Here is a 19,929-nt window from a genome sequence, read left to right on the forward strand (position 1 = left end):
TAATAATGACGTATCATACTGTAATAGTGCTTTGTCTTGTCTGTAATAAACACAGATGATGGTGTGCTTCTACTGAGACAGATGTGTCAGTGACTCATTCCTAGCCATGCATGGTGATCTGAAATATGTGATTTGGAACAGCAGTAGAAACCCATGTTGACCCCTTTTGAGGTCAAGAGATCCATCATAGATGTCGCCCAGCGTGTGGCCCCAGGTTCTTTTGACTAAAGGAAGACCGCAATTTAAGGGTTACGCTGCCGATCGGGACAGACGAATACAGGGATTGATCACCCCACACTTCTGTCATGGTGAGTATCTACATATTATGTATTTACCACTATACGGAAATTCCTTCTGTCTAGATTGGCAATTAGTCCGGTGTCGGCTTCCTAAAGTCAACAATAGAGGCAGGTAATTTTTATATCTCGCCTGGGGTTGTTTTAACGAACCTGCTATCGGATTTCTACTGACTGTGTATTTGTATTGTTCTGTGTCTGCTGTATTTTAGATTTGCAAAGTCAGCAAGTTGAAAGTTGTTGCAAAATGTACGCTGACCCAGGAGGTAAAAGGTTGTTTGCCCCGGGAAGATGTGTAGGTTGCCCAGAAGGTGTTTAACGCTTTACAGGGCAGGGGAACTTTGCAACAAATGTCTTTTTTTTTTTAAGACAGGTGTCTCAGGGTTAATGGTTAACCCATGAGGGTGAATCTCAGCTGTTGATGCTTTTGCAACTTGAAAGATAGCAGGAATGTTCTGTTCTCATTGTGTTTGTGTTCTGAGATTACATGTACATTTCCTCCAGAGAGAGAGAGAGAGAGGGGGGAGTATGTTAGAATGTCTCGTAAATAAATTCCTGTGTATAAGAAATGTTAATTCCTGAATAGAGAGGAACTCTCTGTGGTAGCATGAGATGCAAGGAATCAGCAAGGAAAGGGTTAAAGAACTTGAAAGTGAAACACACTAGAAGCGGACAGAATGTTATGTTAGTATTATTAATGAGGTTTGTTGGATGTGAAACAAGAACATTGTGAAGAGGAGAGAAGGTAGTGAAAACAGATAAAAAGTTATCCGAAGTAACTAAAAGTTTGTGAATTGGAAGACTGCCAGATTGCTGCCAATTGAGTGGTGTATGTTGATAAAAAGGAACGCAAAGTAATTCCATGTGATAAAAGCTTAGTGCAAGTGTCAGAATCGTGGTTTTGTGCTGCTAGAACATTGTATGAAGAAGCGAAGACAGATGGAGATTGTTTTGTATATGTTTACCACAAATTTGATGTGCCGAACCCCCCGCCCTATGGAATTTGGAACAAAGGAGGGGAGGGACAACCCTGCCCTCTCAAGTACAACCAACTGTGACAACTTCCTGTGGCAGCCATCTTAGTGCACTTCCTCCCGGCAGCCATCTTAGTGCACCCACATCATCATTTCCTGCCCAGCCCAGTGCACTTCCTGCAGGTGGCCATCTTGGTACAACCAATGCATATACCCAGTTCTCCCTGTTTTAAACCAGTATGCTCCTACCACACTCCTGTCTTCTCCAATACAGAAGTGTCACCTTCACAAGCCGGATATATTAAATGATGGAGAAGCGTAGAGTGGGAAGATCAACAACAGGCAGCGAGGCCATCCGCTGATTTAACCCCCAATCCAGCTCCAGACTCACAATTCGGAGAGAATATCAAACGTATGCTGCCAACCGTAAAGAACAATGCCCCCTTGTCAGCCCCCGCCCCAACACCAGTCTCAGTTGCCAGAAGGGGCACCTGTGATTATATGTCGCTCTTACCCCAACACAAGCCCACCTGACCCGGAGAAACATGCCCCTCTACTGCAGCATGGTGCAAATACAAGAAACGTATTCAGCTGCTTGGAGAGATTTGATCAGTTTATGCCAGATTAAAGCAGGACATGTTTTTTGTGGCCGGTCATGCAAGCGGCCTTCAATGATGCCCGCCTGAAAAGTGCCACTTCCTGTTCCTCAGGTGTGGAGTTCTATGCCCAACTCCACGAATGGGAAAAGGAGAAATTGACGGATCAGACCACCACCAACCAAGATATTACCCAAGATGAAGATGAAGTCTGTGGAGAAGTATGATGCCAGACTCATACAAGCCTTTGATGATGTGGGCTTCTCTCGCCATGAAAAGGCGCACACAAACACATCATCAACTGTTTTTGTCTCAGGGTGCAGAGAGGATACCAGAAAAGGCCTGATGGTGACTCGCCCCGAATACTGCTTTATGTAGATGTCCAAACTACTGTTGGTGGCCAGAGGTATAGAAAATCAACGCCCCTCATGGTGGCCCATGATGAAGAGGATGTAGAGCCCCAAGACATCCCAGACAAGACTGACCCCCGTGAAGGACAACGCGGACATCAGCAACCACCACCACGCCCCAACTCTCCCTAGGGACTGGGCAAACCTGTGTCACCCCTTATGACAGAGTCCTCTACCTGTCCCATGAATTTGCTCGGAGCTGATATGCTGTCCAGACTACAGGCCTCAATCATTTTCACGCCTGAAGGAGGAGTACAGCTACATACTCCCTTATCCCCAGAAGACTCATCTGCCTTGTGTTCTCTGCCTCGCATGATGATACTTCATGAAGCAATACCTCCAAGTACAATACCACAAGACGTACTTGACAGAATCCCTACGTGCCTATGGTCCACGGGACCGAGAGACATTGGTCATTTGAAAGTGCCACCAGTTTTGGTCAAGCTCATTGCCCCGGAAACCACAATACCCCTTGAAGCCAGCTCAATCCACAGCTATCTCAAAACAGGTCGAGACACTTGTGTCCAATGGAGCTCTGATACCCTGTACTTCTAAATGCAATACACCCTTGTTCCCAGTGAAGAAACGGACCCCAAGAGGAGAGCCAGAGAAATACAGAATGGTCCAAGACCTCCGAGCAGTTAATGAATCCACAGTGTTGAACACCCCTAATTGTGCCAAATCTCCAAGCCAGTTTGCCAAAGCCATAACTTCAATACTTGATACATGGCAAAAAGAACACCCTATAGTGACTCTTCTCATATATGTGGACAACCTTCTTTTCTGCACAGATGGCCAATGCACTGCAGAGGAAAATTCAGAAAGTCTACTATGCTACCTTGCGGAACGAGGCTGTAAGGCCTCCAAAGCCAAAATACAGTGGTGTTCCAAGACATATCACCTTCGACCAAGTGGCTGCTATCCATGACATTCCACAACTACAGGCCACTAAACAACTGCATGCTTTTCTTGAGCTCACATCTTACTGCAGGGCGTGGATCCCTGATGCATCGATCCTCATGCAACCACTCTATGATGCTCTCAAGTCTGTGCTATCTAACCTGTCAAGCAAAGCCCTGGACAATTTCTTTCTTCTGAAGCAAGCAATATCTACAGCTGCTGCTTTGAGCCTCCCAGATTATGGAATACCCTTTAAGCTGTTTGTGTCGGAAAGAAAAGGCCACGCAACAGGGTTCCTAGCTCAACAAAATGGAGGCCGTACTAGACCCATTGGGTACTATTCATGTCGCTTAGACCCCGTGGCTAGGGGTGGCCCTTCCTGCTTAACAGCAGTCTTTGCTGCCCAGGCACTACTGGACAAAATTTCAGACCTAGTTTTAAACACACCCCCTGCTTCTTCTGGCACCGCATTGACATTGCTGCCATCTTGAATCAGGTGCAACTCCTACACCTGTACACTGCTGACATCTTCGGCTGCAAATCTCCCTCCTCCTTCCAGACAATGTAACCCTCCAGAGATGTCTCACTCTCAACCCGGCCACACTTCTGCCATTTTTCGAGGGGGGACAAGATGGAAAAGATGAAGAAGGAATCGGAGAAGATGAAGAAAAAGACCCCTGTACTGTTCAGCGAGTGAAACTCCTCTGGAAAACCCTGACTACATACTCAGAATTTGAAATTCTACAATCAGGAGCATTACCTCCAACTGTATTTGCTCAGGAAGCGGAGTTCCATGCCCTCACTACAGTGTGTCAGAAGGTAAAAGAGCCAACATTTGCACGGACTCAGGGTATGCTCTGCGAGTGGCCCATGACTTCAGTATCATCTGGAGGGCTACAGGATTTCTGACAGCGGCCGGAACACTGGTGAAACACAGCCCAGCCATCAAGGAGTTAATCGATGCACTACCCCTGCCTGACCAAGTGGCTGTCTTGAAGGTTAAAGTACATGGCAAACTAAATTCTCAAGAAGCCAGAGGGAACCACCTAGCGGACATAGCTGCCAAACAAGCAGCGAAAGACCAACGAAAAACGGCTGAAGTGGCCGAAGAGGAGAGTGAATCTTTAGCGCAGATGCCTTTGGAAGTCCGTGTGCCACCTGACAGGCTATACCTGGCCTCTATGCAAAATGCAGCTCACACAGAAGAACATTTGGAATGGATCAATAAAGGAGCAGAATATGATGGAGATCCATGTCTGATGAGAGGGATAACCACCCTAACCAGAAATGACTGCGCCTCATGTGCAGTATGTGCAAAATGCAACCCGGAGAGGACAGAGAAGACACCGCACAAGCATTTGGCAAAACCGCTCTATCCGTTCTAGAGGATACAGATTGATCACATACAGATGCCAAAAAGTGGCCGATATGAATATGCCCTAGTGGTGGTGGACATGTCCTCTGGTTAGCTAGAAGCCTACGCTGTAACAAACATGACAGCCAAGACCACGGCTAAGAAACTACTGAGTGAGCTAGTATGTAGATGTGGGGTTCCAGAGGTGATAGAGAGCGATCAGGGCCCAGCCTTCACAGCAACCCTTACAAAAAAGATTTGGGCAGCACTGGGAGTTCAGTTAGCTCTACACCCCCCATACCACCCTCAAAGTAGCGGGAAGGTAGAAAAGATGAATGGGACTCTAGAGGACAGGATGTTAAAGATGGCCCAAGAGACTAACATGAGTTGGCCAGACAGTTTGCCCATTGCCCTGTTCAGTGTCAGACACACCCCCCGGGGGGAAACATGCTCTGTCCCCTAATGAAATTCTGTTTGGTTCAGCCCCCAGACTTGGCTTCCCACAGTAGTTGCAGTTACAATCTGATGTGTTTTGCTATGTCACACGTTTGTTTCATTAACTAATATCCATTCTCGAGTGTTTTCTCCCATTCCAGATCCTGAATTAGATACAGGAACATACCAACTACTGCCTGGAGATTGGGTGCTAGTAAAGAAGTTTGTGAGGATCTCTTGAGCCAGGATATGATGGTTTGTTCCAAGTTTTGCTGACCACAGCCACCTCAGTCAAACTGGCTGTGAAGAACATCTGGTTACACACTTCCCACTGCAAGAAAGCTCCACCCCCTAAGGGAAAGATCCCGACCCACTTAGTGCTGACTATACTGCATATGCTTTTTTCTGTTTGGTCCAAGGGGGGGCTCAGCAGGTAGCCATTACACAAAATGACAAGTTATTCACCACATTGTAGTATAACTCTTCAAACACACGTGTGGCCACCTTTATCTTTGATTACTGTAACATAGTCTCCTGCCCTCCAGTTCCCTGGCAATGTAACTTATACCGTGACACACCCAGTCACAGGAGGAAGCGAGCAGCTCCCTCCGGAAGCTTTGACCCTCATGTGTACATAGGGGTCTCAAGGGGGGTTCCTGATCAATTCAAAGCAAGGGACCAGGTAAATGCTGTATTTTGCCCTTTGTAAAGAAGTTAATGAGCAAGGCTGCAGATAACAGAACACCTACATTTCTCCACCAAGAAGAAGAGGATCCCCTTGTGAAGGAAGAGGACAAACCTTTTACTCCTTTACAGTCACTCCCCGTCCATAATTTCACAGTCCTATAGTGATTTAGGGAAAGGATAGGGAACCCAGTGGTGCGACCTGGGTACAGCTGCAGCGAACATCCTCACCACTAGAGGCTCTGGAGAAAACCTGCTGGACCTTAGACTCCGTGCCCTGGGGAATTTTGGGTCCTTTAGTTTGAGGGACAGATAGAAAATAGCCATTTTAGGGGGGTCTGTGAAGGAATGCAATGAGCATAATGATGAATTAGAAAATGTCTATTCTCTATGCATCTTTAATATAAAGTCTATATTGCTTTTTCTTGTATACCACTGCTGCAACCCTCCCTCACTCAAATCAGCCCTGCTAGCATCCCTCCCAAACATGGCGCGTATCCCCCACTCCCACACAGCCTTTGGAATGCGGAGGTGAAGACACGTCTGAGGGCCGGCTAAGATCAACACCCCATCTTGTACCTTGACCAATTAGATGCGCTTTCTAGCTTCACATTAACATAATAATGACGTATCATACTGTAATAGTGCTTTGTCTTGTCTGTAATAAACACAGATGATGGTGTGCTTCTACTGAGACAGATGTGTCAGTGACTCATTCCTAGCCATGCATGGTGATCTGAAATATGTGATTTGGAACAGCAGTAGAAACCCATGTTGACCCCTTTGAGGTCAAGAGATCCATCATACTACCTGAAATTGAGAAGCGGGGGGGGGGGGCCCTTTACAAAAAAAAGAAGAAATAAAGAAAAATATATATACAGTACAGACCAAAAGTTTGGACACACCTTCTCATTCAAAGAGTTTTCTTTATTTTCATGACTATGAAAATTGTAGATTCTGACTGAAGGCATCCAAACTATGAATGAACACATGTGGAATTATACATAACAAAAAAGTGTGAAACAACTGAAAATATATTTCATATTCTAGGTTCTTCAAAGTAGCCACCTTTTGCAGCAGACACATCTCTAGAACTGTTAGGAGGAAACTGTGTGAATCAGGCCTTCATGGTAGAATATCTGCTAGGAAACCACTGCTAAAGAAAGGCAACAAGCAAAAGAGACTTGTTTGGGCTAAAGAACACAAGGAATGGACATTAGACCAGTGGAAATCTGTGCTTTGGTCTGATGAGTCCAAACTTGAGATCTTTGGTTCCAACCCCCGTGTCTTTGTGCGACGCAGAAAAGGTGAACGGATGGACTCTACATGCCTGGTTCCCACCGTGAAGCATGGAGGAGGAGGTGTGATGGTGTGGGGGTGCTTTGCTGGTGACACTGTTGTGGATTTAATCAAAATTGAAGGCATACTAAACCAGCATGGCTACCACAGCATCTTGCAGCGGCATGCTATTCCATCCGGTTTGCGTTTAGTTGGACCATCATTTATTTTTCAACAGGACAATGACCCCAAACACACCTCCAGGCTGTGTAAGGGCTATTTGACCAAGAAGGAGAGTGATGGGGTGCTGCACCAGGTGACTACCTCTTGAAGCTCATCAAGAGAATGCCAAGAGTGTGCCAAGCAGTAATCAAAGCAAAAGGTGGCTACTTTGAAGAACCTAGAATATGAAATATATTTTCAGTTGTTTCACACTTTTTTGTTATGTATAATTCCACATGTGTTAATTCATAGTTGTGATGCCTTCAGTGTGAATCTACAATTTTCATAGTCATGAAAATAAAGAAAACTCTTTGAATGAGAAGGTGTGTCCAAACATTTGGTCTGTACTGTATATATAAAAAAAGGGGGTAGCCATCCGGGGCCCTGGGTACCTCTGGGCCCTTTAATAAAAATAAAAAATAAACCTCTGGGCCCTTTAATAAAAAAATAAAAAAAACATTTATAAAAAATACATAAAAAAAGAGAGGTTGCCATCTGGGGCCTCTGGGCCCTTCTGGGCCTTTTAATGAAAAATAAAAAAAATATAAACAAAAATAAAAAAATAAACATTTATAAAAATAAATAAAAAAGGGGGGGTTGCCACATGGGGCCCTGGGGACCTCTGTAAAAATAAAATATATATAAAAAAAAAAGGGGTGTTGCCATCCGGGGGCCCTGGAGACCTCTGGGCCCTTTATTAATAATAAAATATATATATATATATATAAAATATATAAACATTTTTTTTTAAATAAAAAAAAGGGGGTTGCCATCCAGGGGCCCTGGAGACCTCTGGGCCCTTTAATAATAATAATAAATATATATATATATATAACATTTTTTTTAATAAAAAATAAATAAAAAAAGGGGGGTTGCCGTTCGGGGCCCGGGGGACCTCCAGACCCCTAAAAAAAAATTTTTTTTTTTTTAAAGGGGGCCCCCTATTGGGCGGGGGCCCATGGGCTTGAGCCCAGTCAAGCCTAATGGTAAGTCCGGCCCTGCTCGAATTAAACCAAGAGTCCTTTGGTAAAATCAATTGGCCAGAAGTGAAGATCTAGTGATCCTCTCGCCCATTCGCTGACACACTTTTGACCAAGAGATTCCAAGCCTGCCCACCACGGCAAGGTAGACTCTTCTAGGGCAGGAACTACACTAAGCTACCCTACTGGATGCTAGTCATCCTTTTTCTAATGTTGGGTGTATGTTTGTAGTACGGCCTCATCCTATAATCTGTGTGTGCGATCTACTCTCTCCTAATTTGATCCATGTAAATGAATCGTGACCCCACGTAATTTACGCTTTTTCTGAACTGCGCATGCGCCGGCCGTGAACGTATCCCAGTGCGCATGCTCCAAATCACGTCGCAAATAGTCATTGAAAACGACGTGAACGTAACTTACGCCCAGCCCCATTCTGAATCGGCTTACGCAAACTACGTAAACAACGTACAATACGACGCTGTCCCGACGTCCATACTTAACATTGAGAAGGGGTGTATTTCCGCGCCAAAATTAAATAATTAATACCAATTCCACAATGTGAAAAATTAATCAACTACTTAAATATAAAGCTGCTCCTCTGGCTCAAAATATTGGGAAAATATTGTGCAATGGAATAAAGATGTGAGAGAGGGCGCTAAAGGAATATTACCTTACGAGTATAGACACCCTCACAAGAAGGGAGCCTCACAGTAGGTGTGATAGATTGAATAAATTAAACACTCCTGTGACAAATAGTAAAAGATTTGAAAATATCACAATACTATAAAATCGATATAAAGACAATATGATAATTGTAACCAGATACTGTGAATATTAGGCTGAAAATATATATATAAAATTCATGAGATCCGTAAACATGCACAAAAAATGCTGTGAAAAAAATTGATAAAGTGTCTCTAGTTGGCACACTAAATATTGCAGTCCATAGTATATGGTCTTCCCGGAAAAATAAGTGATCATGCGATGATATGTGAGTATTCATGCAGCCACCACCAACTGTTACAGCTTCACCCGATGTGTTAACATTGGCTGCGCCTCATATAGCAGGGGTAACTTTACGCCGGACTTACGCTTACGCAAACGGCGTAAAATACGACGACCGGGCGCAAGTACGTTCGTGAATCGGCGTATCTAGCTCAGAGATACTTACGCCGCTCGTATCTTAGCTAAATTCCGGCGTATCTTGTTTTCTGAATACAGAAAAAAGATACACCGGCGCATCTTAGAAGTTACGCGGCGTATCTCGAGATACGCCAACGTATCTTCTTTCTGAATCTGACCCATAATGTTTGGGGGTTCTAAGTTATTTTCTAGTGAAAAACAAGTGTATAAAATAGGCTTGGTCCATAAGTGGATAATTGAAGACACTAAAGTTAGGATTGGTGATTATGCAGAGCTGCACCAGAGTGTTTTAACGGCGCTTTAGTGCTGTTTAAGCAGCGTTTTTTAGATGTGTTGCAATGCTTTCTAATCACTTTTCAGGTGCTTTGGAAGTGCTCCCAAACTGCCCCAAAGATGCTGCTTGCAGGACTTTTTTTCCTGTCCCAATTACAGCAATGATCTGACTATTATTTCCTGGGGCCACTATCCCACTGACTTCAATGGTAATCTTCCGTGAGGGCCACTACTACAATGAAAGCATCAGTTTGGAGGCTTTTCTCCCTGGGGGTCCTCTCTTCCACTGACATCAATGATTTGAGGTGCTGTCATTTTCATGGGTCCACTATTCTATTGACACCAGGTTATTTGGTGACTTTCCTTTTTAATGTTTCTATTGAAATTACAGATGCCCATATAATTTATTTATTTATTGTCAGATAGCAAATAGACCATTACAAACAATATCCTGACAGATCCAGATGTTCACATCTTTAACTGAATATTTCCTTTTCCCCATATTTTGCATTTGTGTACTTTCATAATTTGTAAAATGTAAGTCCACTCTTAGGGCCCTTTCACACTGGTGCGTTTTTGCCACGTTTTCGCGGTAAAAATAGCGATATTAAAACACTCATAAAACGCTCCCCATGCCCCTTTCCATTGAAATGAATAAAAAAGCGATGTGAAGACGCGGTAAAAACGGAGCGGTAAAACCGCGGTAAAACACTGCGATGTTACCACGTTTTACCGTGATTTTACCGCGGTTTACCGCGTTTTTAATTTATTTCAATGGAGAGGGGCATGGGGAGCGTTTTAATAGTGCTATTTTTACCGCAAAAACGCGGCAAAAATGCACCAGTGTGAAAGGGCCCTTACTCTACATCTAGGTATCCACGATCTAAGACTAACCTAACTAGTCCTGTATAGAAGAAATTGATATAACTTTTCTGAAGACGCTCCAGTCTCCAGCGGCGGAAACTCCTCTGCAGAGGAGACAACCAGAAACGGCTGTGAAATGAACAGTATCATTTTTTTGTTTGTTTGCCCTGATCTGTAAGGCCGTGTACACACGGGCAAACATGTACGATGAAACCGGTCTGCCGGACCGTTTTCACCTTACATGTCTGCCCGGGGATTTCTGTACAATGGCTGTACTAACCATCGAACAGAAATCCGCGCGTAAACAATACGCGGGGCGTGTCCGTGGCGATGACGCGGTGTCGCCGCGACAATGACGCGGCGACGTGGGCGGGCCTGCCAGTTAAATGCTTCCACGCATGCGTCGAAGTCATTCGACGCATGCGAGGGATGGCGGGCGCTCGGACATGTACGGTAGGTCTGTACAGACGACCGAACATGTCCGAGCGGGCAGGATTCCAGCGGACTGTTTTAAAACAAGTCCAGGAATATTTGTCCGCTGGGAAAAGGCCCGGCAGGCAAATGTTTGCTGGAATCCTGCACGCTCGGGCCTACACACGACCGAACATGTCTGCTGAAACTGGCCCGCAGACCAGTTTCAGCAGACATGTTTGGTCGTGTGTACGGGGCCTTAGGCTGCACTATATACCATGAGAAGTGGGAGGCACCAAACATGGAGGGGCGAGGTCTTGCGCCCCCTATCCTAAAACTTTACCAGCCGCCACTGAGTAAGACCTTACCATACCATACCTGCAAAGCAAATACCAAAAAAAACATAGTCAAAAATAAAAAATAAATTAACGCAACCTGTGCCTAAAATGTATATATGCTGAAGCATGGGGGCATCCTCCCGCAAAAAAAGTTATGCCGCGTACACACGGTCAAGCTTTTCCACGGGCAAGCCTCCGTCGGAATTTCGACCGTTTGTACGCGGCATTAGGAGCAAAATCGCTCCTCCGCCCCTGCTGCCCCCATGCTTCGGCATATATGCTCTTTTTTTAAACTGTGGTGGTGAAATCACCTCCTACAGCACTGGAATCACGGCTTTATGTATCGTGGGAGCAAACACTGTTGCTGTCAAGATACATAAATCCGCGCTACAGTTGAAAGGTGTACACGCTAAGCAAATGATGGTTAACAATAAAACAAACATTAGAGCCGATTCACACCAGCTCAGCCGCCTGATGAGTCGCGTCCCATTGAAGGCACTTCACTGCTAACAAATTATTACACTGCAAGCAGGCTCTCTCCCCCAGACTAAGATGGGATTCTACAAGCCGTTAGGGGAAGCCCCGGTGATTAGGTCGCACAGTGCCAATTCCGCAATCAAAAAGGTGACTAAAAAGGGTGAAGGGATTCCCCTTCGGTGGCAATGGTCTGGGAGCCTTCACCCGAGCGATAGAGGCTGCATTAAGGTGAAGGAACTCCCCTTTGGTGGCAATGATCTGGGAGCCTCTACCCGGGGGTCAGAGGCTACATCAGGGTGAAGGGACTCCCCCTAGGTGGCAATGGTCTGGGAGCCTAGACCTGACCGCCAGAGGCTGCATCAGGGTGAAGGGACTCCCCTTCAGTGGTATTGGTCTAGGAGTCTTAGAGCGATAGAGGCTGCATCAGGGTGAAGGGACTCCCCTTTGGCAGCATTGGTCTGGAAGCCTTCACCCGAGCGATAGAGGCTGCATCAGGGTGAAGGGACTCACTTTCTGCGGAATTGGTCTGGGATAGGGATGAGCTCCGAGTTCGATACGAACGTATGTTCGACTCGAACATTGTCTGTTCGTACGTTCGACGAATTTCGAACAAAACGGGTCGTTCGCGCCAAATTCGAGTGACGCGCAACGGCCCATAATTCACTGCGGCATTGCGCGCTGATGATTGGCCAAACATGCACTATGACCCTGCATGGTTGGCCAATCACAGCGCGCAAAAAACGCAGAGCCATAATTGGCCAAAGCCAAGCACACGTCCCACACTATATAAGGCCGCCTGCTGGGTGGCCTCGTGTAGTGTGTTGCGGTTGTTAATGAGATCAGTCAGAGAGACAGAGGTAGTCTTTTTATATAGCTAGATAGAGCAGGCAGGCAGGCTAGTCAGTTTAGCTTAATTTACAGTGTGTAGAGGATATATATACATCCCTAGGAGTTGTACATATATTTATACACTGTATAGCTTAGATAGATCAGTCCTTCATAATTTACTGGCAGGCAGGTGATTGTGCTATTTAAAGACGTTATCACAGGTATAGACACCCAGCAGGTACAATATTTAAAGGAATTTTTATTTTTTTTAAATTTAAGCAGTGATTTTAATGATGCTTAAAGTGGAGTTCCACACATTTTTTTATGTTTGTCTGTGCTGCATGCCCTAATCTCATAGTGTTCAGAATGGACAATTTTTATTTAATTTGTTGCTTGTAAATACCTTTATTTTGTAGTCCTTCATTACTTCCTCCTCCTTATTAGCCTAGGCTATTAAGTCACAAGGCTATTTGCAAGGGTTTCTGGGATAGGCATCATGTTTCCCAGTAGTCCTTGCAAACCTGACTGAAACCTATTACATTGCTTGTGCAGCACTGAGCATGTGCGAGATATGCAAAGCTGAAATCCAGGAAGTCATACAGTCTGGCATCATGATGCCCACACTTAAGATGGCCACGGTCTATTTCTAGATTATAAACTATCTAAATGCTGTAACAACCTAACAAAACGGACCTTAGTTTACAGACTAACTTTACTAAAATACATTAAGCTTGTGTATTACAGGGGTATTTATATTTAAAAAGTGAAATTGTGGGTGGAACTCCCCTTTAACTTAAAAAAAAAATGAAAAAATCCTTCAAATATTGTACCTGCTGGGTGTCTATAGTTTGCCTGTGAAAACGTCTTTGAGAACCCAGGTCTTGCCCGAGGGAACATGTATCAATGGAAAAAATTCAGGAGTCCTGCTGCTGAAAAAATGACTGTTTTTTAAACTTTTTTCCATTGATACATGTTCCCTGGGGCAAGACCCGGGTTCTCAAAGACGTTTTCCAAAAATAACTTGAATATTGGTCTTTAAAATGATTGTTTTTGAATTGAAACGTTAGAGTCCCATAGACTTCAATGGGGTTCTAAATGTTCGCGCGAACGGTCGGTCTGTTCGACGGTTCTGATGCGAACCGAACGCGGGGGTGTTTGGCTCATCCCTAGTCTGGGAGCCTTCACCCGACCGCAAGAGGCTACATCAGGGTGAAGGGACTCCCCTTCGATGGCATTGGTCTAGGAGCCTTCACCCAAGCGATAGAGGCCGCAGCGGGGTGAAGGAACTCCCCTTCGGCGGCATGGGTCTGGTAGCCTTCACCCAAGCGCCAGAGGCTGCAGCGGGGTGAAAGGACTCCCCTTCGGTGTCATTTGTCTGGGAGCCTCCCCCCCCCAGTGCTAGAGGCTGTGTCAGGAGGAAGGGACTCCTGCGCATTGATCTCCCTCCACCATCGCCCACTACTGTGCACTGCAATTTCAGCCATACAGTTTGTATGGCTTAACTCACATTGGATTCGCACAGAAAAGGTGCAGGGACTTTTTTCCCTGCACTGGAATTGGATCACAATTGGTGTTCACACCCATGTTATCCAATTCCTGTCCGAATCCACATTTCGCACTGCGATCTGTGAACCCATCTGGGGCTGTCATAAACATTTTTTTTATTTAGTGTCATGAAAAAAAATCCGGTTTCCACCATCCCCATAGCCGGCCAGTCACACACCTTTTTTGTTAGATGGTCTGAGAGCCTTCACCCGAGTGCCAGAGGCTGCATCTTGGTGAAGGGACTCCCCTTCGGCAGTATTGGTCTTGGAGCCTTCACCCGAGCACCAGAGGCTGCATCAGGGTGAAGGGACTCCCCTGGCGGTAATTGTCTGGAGCAGGCCTCAAGTCCTGCAGGAACGCATGGGAACGGCGTTCCTGTACTTTTTCCACAGCAGTAACGCCGTTCCCTTTTGCATCCCTCCCTCCTACATGATGTGCCGACGTATCAACAGGGGTTGGTTGCGGGGGTTGTCAGGCAGGTGCCGCAGCGCAGCATTCCTCCATGTGGGGAAAGTAGCCGGGCAGCTCCTTCAGCCCGTGCGGCTGAAGCGGCCGCCTATTAGGTTCAGCAGGGGCGGGAACTACCCAGCTGCCCCGTGTGTGACACACTGCATCTGATCAAAGCCTGAGCGGGGAGGAGAGACAATCAGTGCAGAGAGACGTTCTATCACTGCTTAGAGCAGAGCTGTGTTGTCGGCCGCTGTCAATCAAAGTTCCGCCTCCGTTTAACCACCATTGGACCAGTATGTCCATCATAGGAGCTGATCCAGGAAGCAGGACTTTGATTGACAGCGGCCGACAACACAGCTCTGCTCTAAGCAGTGATAGAACCTCTTTCTGTCTGCACTGATCGTCTCTCCTCCCCGTTCAGGCTTTGATCAAATGCAGTTCAACTTCTCAAGAGTTACAAGAAGTCAGCAGGTGCCTCACCAACGTCTGGAATGCAACTTGTGAGTGGACTATCCTCTTCCTATTTCTACAGGTTTAGAGCCATGTACATATCTATCCCCAGCCTACCTCCTCCCCCATTCTACAACTCCTGATAATTCACCTAAAATCTGATGCAAACCCCAGCATGCTGACTACCCTCGTATGGGCTTAATTTTCTCATACGGATGTACTTTGCATCTATGTGATATGAATATGGGGTTAGTAATTAAAAAGAAAACTTACAGGCAAATGCTAGTTGATAGATCCATCCCAATTGTATAATGATTTAGGGCCAGATTCACATACCTTTGCGGCGGCGTAACGTATCGTCTTTACGTTACACCGCCGCAATTTTTCAGTGCAAGTGCCTGATTCACCAAGCACTTGCGTGTAAACTTACGGGGGTGTAACGTAAAGCCGTCCGGCGCAAGCCCGCCTAATTCAAATGGGGCGTGTACCATTTAAATTAGGCGCGTTCCCGCGCCGAACGTTCTGCGCATGCTCCGTGTGAAAATTTCCCGACGTGCTTTGCGCGAAATTACGGCGCCCCGGCGTATTTTTTGAACGGCGACGTGCGTTACGTCGTTTCGTATTCCCGGACGTCTTCCGCAAAAAAAAAAATTGAAATTCGACGCGGGAACGACGGCCATACTTTAACATGGCTGTTCAAGCGACCCCTTTCGGTAGAAGGTGCAGGATCTGTAGGAAGACGCTGTCCTCCTCTAAGATTTATATATTTTACATTTAATTTTTATAAATAAATGTTTTTTTGTTTTTTTTTAGGCAAAGTATAAACAATTATCATTAAAAGTAGGGTTGTCCCGATACCACTTTTTTAGGACTGAGTACAAGTACCGATACTTTTTTTCAAGTAGTCGCCGATACCGAATACCGATACTTTTTTTAAATGTGTCCCCAAATGCAGCCATGTCCCCCCACATATTGCAGCCATGTCCCCCCACAGATGCAGCCATGTCCCCCCACAGATGCAGCCATGTCCCCCCACAGATGCAGCCATGTATCCCCCCCATCCAGCCATGTCTCCCCCCCATCCAGCCATGTCTCCCCCCCATCCAGCCATGTATCCCCCCCCATCCATTCATGTCTCCCCCCATCCAGCCATCGTCTCCCCCCATCCAGCCATCGTCTCCCCCCATCCAGCCATGTCTCCCCCCCATCCAGCCATGTCTCCCCCCCATCCAGCCATGTATCCCCCCCATCCAGCCATGTATCCCCCCCATCCAGCCATGTATTCCCCCCATCCAGCCATGTCTCCCCCCATCCAGCCATGTCTCCCCCCATGCAGCCATGTCTCCCCCCATGCAGCCATGTCTCCCCCCATGCAGCCATGTCTCCCCCCATGCAGTCATGTATCCCCCCATGCAGCCATGTCTCCCCCCAATCCAGCCATGTATCCCCCCATCCAGCCATGTCTCCCCCCATGCAGCTATGTATCCCCCCATCCAGCCATCGTCTCCCCCCATCCAGCCATCGTCTCCCCCCATCCAGCCATGTCTCCCCCCATCCAGCCATGTCTCCCCCCATGCAGCCATGTCTCCCCCCATGCAGTCATGTATCCCCCATGCAGTCATGTATCCCCCCATGCAGCCATGTCTCCCCCCCATCCAGCCATGTATCCCCCCATCCAGCCATGTCTCCCCCCATGCAGCTATGTATCCCCCCATCCAGCCATCGTCTCCCCCCATCCAGCCATCGTCTCCCCCCATCCAGCCATGTCTCCCCCCATCCAGCCATGTCTCCCCCCATCCAGCCATGTCTCCCCCATCCAGCCATGTCTCCCCCCATGCAGCCATGTCTCCCCCCATGCAGTCATGTATCCCCCCCATGCAGCCATGTCTCCCCCCCATGCAGCCATGTCTCCCCCCCATGCAGCCATGTCTCCCCCCATCCAGCCATGTATCCCCCCATCCAGCCATCGTCTCCCCCCATCCAGCCATCGTCTCCCCCCATCGTCTCCCCCCATGCAGCCATCGTCTCCCCCCATCCAGCCATCGTCTCCCCCCATGCAGCCATCGTCTCCCCCCATGCAGCCATCGTCTCCCCCAATGCAGCCATCGTCTCCCCCAATGCAGCGTCTCCCCCCATCCAGCGTCTCCCCCCATCCAGCCATGTTCCACTTACCTGCATCCCCGCTGCCGCTGACTGTGTAATACGCCGGGAACGTTACAGCTTTGAATCGCTGTAATGATTGGCCCCGCGCTGCGTATAGACACTCCCCCTTGCTCGGGAGTGGACAGTTCACCCGAGCAAGGGGGAGTGTCTATGCGCAAATCATTACAGTGATTCAAAGCTGTAATGTTCCCGCCTGTATTACACAGTCGGCGGTAGCGGGGATGCGGCGGCGGATTGCGGCTTCGGTTGCGGCGGTCGGCGGGGGGGGACGGCAAGTATTCTATTTGTGTATCGGGGCGGGGTATCGGCGTCTGAGTACCGCCGAAAAAACTCGGAATCGGTCCCGATACCGATACTAGTATCGGTATCGGGACAACCCTAATTAAAAGCATGCTATATAAAAACAAAATATCTCATATTTATACCTATAAACTTATAAAAAAAAAATTTTATGGGGGATTTTTTATTTTTTTTGTACATTTTTTTTTTTAATAAAACAAAAACCTCTATATATAATGAAGAAAGATGTTACGCTATAGGATATTTATTACCATGGTCATTACCCTGAAATTTATAACAACTCTTCAAGGTTAATGAACCTAAAAATACAATTTTCATCTTCTTCAACATCAAACGTGTACCTTCTCATCTCTGCGATGTTACTGAACCACAGAGGACCATTTCCAACACGCTGAATGACAGACCTGTACATTATACGGTTAATGGACCACATATAACCAGAGGCATCCCTAGGGGGGGCCAGAGGGGGCCCTGACCCCCCCAACATCATGCTGTGCCCCCCCAAAAAAAAAAATTTTTTTTTTTTTTGGAATTTTTGTATTTTGCTCCCTGAGAGGGAGAGCGCCCCCAGTCAGCTCTGCGGGGGATTCCTCCCCCTCCCTGTGCTCGCCGACACTGCATAATGCGAGTGCTCACACAACCAGATATTCTAGCCTGGGCCGTGTTTAAGTGTGTGCACTGCAGACTGCAGTACACTGTAATCACTGAACTACATTATCTCCATCCCTTCTCTCCCCCCCATCTGTCTCCCTCCCCTCTCCTGTTCTTTCAAAACATTCACAATTTACTTTCACTTTCAGTTAGGCAGATAATATACGGTGCAAATTTCTTTCCTGCATCCACAGATTGCAGGAAAGAAACTTGCATGATTCCCCCATCAACAGACAGTGGTGACAGGGGAATATCCCTCCTGCCCAGCAATTATACAATTATATTCTCCCGACAAACAGTGATTATCACCAGTGACTATACAGCAACCACTAGTGATAATTATAAGAGAATCTGCTCATTAATGGTTCAAATCTCAGCCAGTTTATGCTGAACCAGCTGAGATTTAAACTGTCTATGGCTGGTCTTAGCTCTTAGGAAGCCCATACATTGATTAGCACTGTGGAGTGTCGGCTTCCTGGCAGGATCGGGCATGTGGGATTTCAAACACACCCGAGCCCATCTCTATTGGGTGTAGACAGTTGAGCTCCCTGCAGGTTGCTTAGCAGCAGTGGACCCTTCTCTGACATGCTGATCGGGATGCAATCCAGGTGATGCTCTTAGTCAAATCCTAGTCATAAATATCAGTGATTTTATTGATCAAAGCCCACACTTTACAGGCATAGAGCCCACATGGCTGCTGATCATACGGTTGATTATATTTATGTGGTTGTACTCTTGATGCTAATAAATACTGTGTTTATTAGATCTGACTGGGAGCATCACCTGGATCACATCCCGATCAGCATGTCAACAGAGAAGGTTATACAGCATTACTGCTGCTAGGTGACCAGCTGGGGGCTCGGCTCTCTATAACCAATAGTGCCAGCCTTCCCCTGCATGCACCCATAATGTCGCCCGCACTAGGTCTTAATAGACTGCCGCCGCTGCCAAGGAGACAGACGCCAGACCAGCGCTGTAAATAGCAGGGACAGGACAGCTGGGGATCCCAAGTGTGGCAGAACACCAGGGCCCGGTGGCAAGACAACCTTTGCAACCCTGATAGTTCTTCCACTGCTTTGGACCCTTATGTTTTCTTGTTGTGCTGGTGACATATATCTCTTGTTTTCTGCCACCCTGGGGGGCCCCAGTATAGTAGGAAGGGAGCTCACTGCAGAACATGTGAAAGGGCCCATAGTGGGATCGTAGTAAAGGGCCCCAGGATATATATATATATATATAATTGCATTTTATAGTTGGCCCCCCTACTTTTGTCCCTGTCCCCCCATGTGCCCCCCCTAAATATGAAAGCTGGAGACGCCACTGCATATAACCATGTCCATCACCCTGAAGTTCAAACCTGTACAACATCAAGTCTCTGTACCTGTACCATACATTACCATCTAGGTCAACCTGAGTTTCCAACCTGTGGTCGGTCAAGGCGTCCATGTTGAACTGGATTCTCTGGCCCGGTTGGGGGATGGGAGCTCGGCACAGTGGACAGGTTGACCTTTCCTCCATCCACCGCTGAATGCAGCCCGTATGAAATTTGTGGGTGCAGGTGAGAATGGTCGTTTCTCCAAACTCCATCTCTGCAAAACAAATTGCACAGCTCACCTGCTCCTCGCCACGCGGCTCCATGGCCGGCGGCGGTGCTGGGAGTTGTTCAACGGGCCTGACGCGTTGTCTTGGCGAACGGCTCCTGTCCTCTTGTTTCCGCCGACGTAGGGCCCTGGATCTCGTCCGGTGGGCGATTGGTTCGTCGTCGCCGTCCTGACGTGAGCGTCGTCGGCGGGATGTCGGATGAGGCATCCTGTTGGTGTTGGAAGCCTGAAAAAGGTAAAAAACATATAATTTTAATAAGAATATTATAATAAGAGTTAGTAATAGTGATAAATATCAATGAAAAT

Source organism: Rana temporaria, unplaced genomic scaffold (genome assembly GCF_905171775.1).
Source record: "Rana temporaria unplaced genomic scaffold, aRanTem1.1, whole genome shotgun sequence".
Classification (NCBI taxonomy): Eukaryota; Metazoa; Chordata; class Amphibia; order Anura; family Ranidae; genus Rana; species Rana temporaria.